The sequence below is a fragment of the Phyllostomus hastatus genome, unplaced genomic scaffold, assembly GCF_019186645.2.
Source record: "Phyllostomus hastatus isolate PE091 unplaced genomic scaffold, TTU_PhHast_1.1 phas_scaffold_345, whole genome shotgun sequence".
Lineage (NCBI taxonomy): Eukaryota > Metazoa > Chordata > Mammalia > Chiroptera > Phyllostomidae > Phyllostomus > Phyllostomus hastatus.
In genome coordinates, this window is record NW_025334024.1 from 7783352 (window position 1) to 7789351 (window position 6000).

Genomic DNA, 6000 nt, shown 5'->3' on the forward strand with positions numbered 1-6000 from the left:
AAATCTGTTGCTGGATAGTACTCATTCAAATGGATGGACTTCTAATTGTAATAAGAGAAGGTAAACATGGTTGTATTTTTTTTCGCGAGGATTGGCTTTTTCTTCTGTTTACTTACCCATAAAATAGATTCATATTTGTTATTCTGTCCTGCATAGGATGAAGCATCCTGATTTGCACAGGAAGTCGTAGGTTCTATGTTATGTTTGTTGCATTTGTCTAATACTATTTAATTCTTCCTTTTTATGATACATTTGAAATTGATCACATAGTTTTGTGCTTAAGTCCTGTCCCTTAGTGGATGACAAGCTCCATGGGGCATGAGGTTGTTGAAAAATCCTAAATGTCTCTGACCTTAGGAAAAATAACTGCCATATTATTTTAATAGCAAATAGGCACACAATCTTAGTAGAGTTTGAATGGGAAATATGGAGGGGGGAATAAAGGAAAGGAAAATCACCCACGAGAGTTGGGGTTGCTATTTCTGACCAAGTTAGGACTGGGGAATGGCTGGAGTCTCACAGGAAATCTAGCCTCACCAGAAGATGATTCTGTTCTCTTGGCCCAAGAACGGGTGTGTATTTCTGTGGATATAAAACCTGCAGGCCCAGACAGAGGGCAGTCTACCTCTGGCTCAGCCTGCCATTTATTATCATTCACAGGTGGTGTTAGATGCTCAGCTTTTAAAAGAACTGGCTTTTCAGCAGTATTTTTACCCTTGAGAGTATATATAGAGAGCTCTGTGTTGTATATTAATCAGAGCTTTCACGACTCGCTTTGAATGGTATTCGAAATGTGTCTGGGAGTGTGGTGAATGAACTATGCCCAAAGTGTGCTCTATTATTTATTACTCAGGAGTCTTTCTATCTGAGACACAGGCTGAAATTAAAGGAACCAAATACCTACCTTTAATAACTCAATGTTCTTCCCAGTTCCTTCTGCTCCCTGTGCACCCCCCACCCCCACCTCGAAAAGGGCTCTTGGATTTGATGCCTCAGAAGAGTCCGTTTGTATATAAAATTATGCTGGAATTCATATTTTTACATTCCCCACTCCTTCTGTGGATGTGCAGGTGTCAGGGCACACATGCTGCACAAACGTTTAGTAAATATGCTTGGAAGCTGTTCCTCCTAGGACCGCCTCGCTCCCTTTTCCCAGATGGCAAATCTTACTCATCCCACAAAACCTGGTTCAAATGCCACTCACTTCCTGCTCCACCCTCCCCGACTGTCCTGGGTGGTGAGTCACCCCTTCCCCGCACTCCGTCACCCTGTCTCTACACCTCCACCACTTGCACTCTCCGTGTGAGCGATATCGTCTCTAAGGGGGCCAAACTTCATTCCTGGGGAACAAACAATTATTTTCTTAATGCATAAAAGGTATACAAACAATACACAAACAGATATACAGTATATAAAATTTCACAGTGTGTTGGGGGGAGATGAGGAAAACAATACCTAAAAAATGATTGATTTTTGGGTGACGATAATGAAAAGAAGGCTGAGAAACACTGTTTTATCAGACCGTTTCCCCCTTGTATGACAATCATGACTTTGTGTTATACCGTGGGTCTTTTACAAGTTGGAAAACCATAGCCTCTAGCATAGTACTGGACATGTGCTGGCACTCATGATTTATGTACTTGAAGGAGTAGATGGTTGAGATACTTGCTTCTAAGCATGGCTGCTCAGCACCAGAAACTCCTGCAAAAAACTATTAATGCCAGGTTTTAGGATCTACCCCCAGTAATTTTACCTCCATGGATTTGGAGTAGGGCCTGGGGGTGGTGTGTTTTAGAATGCTATTCAGGTGATTGGATTTGGGAACCATGGCTGCAGGCCAAGAATCACTTTCCTTTTCCTTTGAAAATGACTCTGTTTATAAAAAACAGAAACCAAAATCCAACACAGGCACCGTATTCATGTGTTGATATTTCCAGTGCCCATCATCAGACCACGGAGCACTGGTTTCCTTCCACTCAGGGCATCATTTTCTCCGAGGAATATCAGCAGGTGCTGGCTTTTTCGGCAGAGTTCAATGACAGGTGCTTCTCTCCCTGGTGAGGATTTTAGACTACAGGATGATGTGAATGTGGCAGGCAGCACAGGCTGGTCAAGCACCAGGTCGGCCCTGGGCAGAGGGTTCTTTTGCCAGGCCCTGTACAAGACGGACAGACAGGAAAGGTTAGCTGATGTGGGGACTGAATGAATGAATGCCCAGGATGCTGGTAATGGAAATGCTGGAGAGTGATTTTCAGTGGCATGCCCTGAGCTCCTTGTTTGGTCCCGTGCTAGAAAAAAATTGTTTCAGTAATATGGTGCAATGATTTGAATGGTACAGATCTGTGGATAATACCCATTAGAGAGGAATAACAAATACCTAGAAAAACAATTCTTCAACAACGAACTACCCAGTAGGTTGGAACAGAGGTTCTCAACCCTCTCTGGCCCAACACCCTCTTTATGTGGAATATTTTGTAATCCTACATTCATTATTGCGAAGATCATAGATAACATAAGTTACCTATATATGAAGTTTCTAAACATCAGTGTAATGCTTTACATGTAACGTAAAGAAATAAAAGGAAAGTAATTTTAGAATAAAACTACACCAGGAGACCCAATGAAGTGCCGTCGGTTCTGTTACCCATGACACTTGTCTTTGCAAAATGTGAATTGTTCCAACGTGACTGATATCTTAGGGAGCGGCTTGAGCATTTGCATTTGCTTATGCATGACTTCATCCATGAGAAGCACAAGGTGGACACAGAAAAGTGACCCGGGGGAGTGCAGCCTGTAGAACACACAAGACTCGAGTGTGCACAAGGCTCAGATACCAGCCAGACCCCTCTTGTTGGAAGCTTCCCCGCCCCGGTCCGCTGCTCCAGCTTTGCTTCCACTCAGACCACCCTCCTGCCTCTGCCCCCACAGGAAGTCACGAGCCACAGCCCTCCCGCTGCCCACACGGACACAAGCAGACCTCAGGCCTCTCTCAGCAGCACACCCCTTTTGTTGGAGCGCCCGTGCATTTCTTTTACACATTTAACACCTGTGAACCTGAGTACCCATTTTCACTAGGTTCTCTTTTTTAATGTCACTACCAAAGTTTTTGAGTGTTGTGCCCCTCATTCCTCTTTCCCCCAGGTCCACTGATGTTTAGGGTGTGATTTCTGCGTAGTGCGGTGACGTTTCTGGAACACATACATCGTGTTATGTCAGAACTGACCTTACACAGTTGCTTGCCTCTGGTATAATGAATGAGTTTGGATTTGAGAGAAGTAAGCCTATCCTCAGCTGAAAAGTGTTGACACTTCTTATATTGGACATTTTGAAGTAAGGGTGGAAGATGAAATAAGTATGTTTGTACATGTGCGTAGAATTGCCTTACTGTAACGGCTCCCTCGTAGACCAAGGCAGCTGAGCTGTGCCCTCGACCCAGATGCCAGCAGTGGTATTGTGATACATGCTGTGATTCTCTAGACTGGTGACAACTTCTCAAGTTCTGAACAGAACAAAGCAACCTTCTCCCTCGATTTACACAGTGGTTGCTTTCCTGGAAGATTCCCTTGCATTAACCTCATGCAAAAGAACTACCTGTGTTTATAACTAAAATGGAATTCAATTCTGGCTAGTTATGTGTAAACGTATCTTTTCATATATAGGAATGGCGTAGGGGGAAGTTATCTTACCCAGTATTAGGTGTGCAGGTCCCTGCCCACCAAGTGCCCCTTCGCCTCATGTGACAAGCCACACTGCCCCACAGATTTCCCTCACGCCTTCTGGTGAACCACTGGGCCATTGCAGTGGACTTAGGCTAAGCTATAATTAGGGTCAATGTAAGTTCTTCACTTAGGCTGAGAAACAAGTGTGTAGAGAATGGAGTGGATAAGAACGATTTAGCATAAGAAAGGATAAGAAAAGTTCAGAGATGTTTGTTGACAGTAAGTGATGGATGAGTAACTGGTTTCCCTGGGACCCAGTATCCTTAGGCTGATTGGACTGAGTACAGTAACTAGATCAGCGCTGTTCAGTAGAAATACAACAGGAGTACGCATGCAATTTCCAGTTTTCTAGGGGCCACACTCCAAGAAAGACAAGAAACAGATGAAATTAACTTAAAGAATGCAGTTACTTTAACCCAGCATAGCCCAAAATAATATTTTTTCAAGATGTAATCAATATAAAAAGTATATGAGTGAGATGCTTTATGTATTTTGACACTAAGCCTTTCTAATTCTGTCTTTTACATGCAGAGCGCATCTCACATTTCCAGTGCTGAAGGGTTCTGGGTCGCTCCCAGCCGAGTCTCGGCTGCCACAGCACTTAAAAGTTAAAACTCGAATTCTGTGTTTTCTAGGACGCTGTTGAGGGCAAGGTGAGAAGCCCCAACTCAAAGTGGCTTAAATAGTGAGAACATTTCTTTCCTTATTCACGTCAAGAGTTGGGGTGCCCTCTAGGATTGGTCAGCAGAGCAGTTCAGGCCGCCGTCAGGGGAGCAGGCCCTTTCTGTTCTTCCACCCTGACTCCCTCCTCCCAGGGTTGTAAGATAGCATCCAGGAACAAGACGGTGGTCCATGCTTCCTTGTTTGTGCCCAAAAGGAGAGATGAAGACACCTCTTCCCCAAGCTTGAAATATCCACTCTTTCCTTCAGCCTTATTGGGCCCAAATGCCACATCCCAATTGGCTTACACAAATTGTCTATTGGGTCAGACTATTGGATATTCTTGTGATGGATGCAAGAATGCCTCTGGGCATCTTCTCTTCATTTCCTCACCACAAGAGACACCATTTCTTACTGCCTTATACTTGATTTCTTTACTCACATACTATACCTCGCTGTCTCTGGAAGTGTTTGGGTTTGTGACCTCTTCATAAAACCTGGACTCCAATAATTTTTGGCTGAGCCACACATGCAACATTGCATTTAATTTTGATTTAAGGAAGATATGAAAGAAGATGGAGTGGGTTTAAAGGAGAGAGCTGTGGTAGCGAGGGGAACCGAAGTCATATTATATGAGGGAGGTTGAAGGGAATGGTGGTGTGGGCCCATGAGAAGTGGAGGGCTGGGGGCAGGGACGGGGCACCTGACAGAGAATAGTGTGTCTGCTTGCCGCAGTTCTCTGCTCCCATCCACTTATCTGCCTCTAATTCGTTCTGGAGCTGGAAGCCAGATAATTAAACCTGCTAGAATAACATGCACTATAAGAACAAATAGGCTGTGAATGAGAGGCGGAGGTGCTATTTAAGCATCAGTCCATGAACTTGGTTACCCCTTGTCCACCTTTCTCGTCTCATCCCTTCCTGATGCATTTGAGGCCTTGAGCTTAGTTCTGAGTAGGTAATATGATTTTATCATTTTCTAGATATACTAACATTTATGAATGATCACTAGTAAATGATAATAATACTAATTAATCTTTATTATTGCTCTGAGCTAACGCCAAAGCATGCATAACAGCTACCACTGATCATGCACTTACTACGGGCCATGCATTGTGCAGAGCATGTCCCACAAATTAGTACTTTAGTTAATTCCCACCACAGACATTGAAGGGAGTGTTCTTATTTCCATGCTACAGATGAGTGCATTGAGGCCTTGAGGGGTTGAGTGACATTATCAAGGTCATATGATAGTAAATGGCAGAGTGTAATTCAAACCCAAGCTGTGTGACTCCAGAGCCAACATTGTACATCCTAATGAGTCTGGATTTCTGACATTTAATTCAAGAAACCTGAGACTGTCTCCTTTCCAGAAAATGGTTGATGCCAGAAACACATAGCAAGGCTGAGACCCGAGAGTGCCTAATCACCCTGTAGTACTGGCCAAGTGTCAGTACCACATAATCCTAATCACATGATAGACGTCCTGTTAATAATATATAATCCCAATATTCCAACTTGAGGTGTGCCATGGGGAAGCACACAGTCAACTGTCAAGCAAATGGCTCTAGCAATTTAGAGTTAAAACATCTTCTCAAGGTATAAGTAAATAATAATGTGGG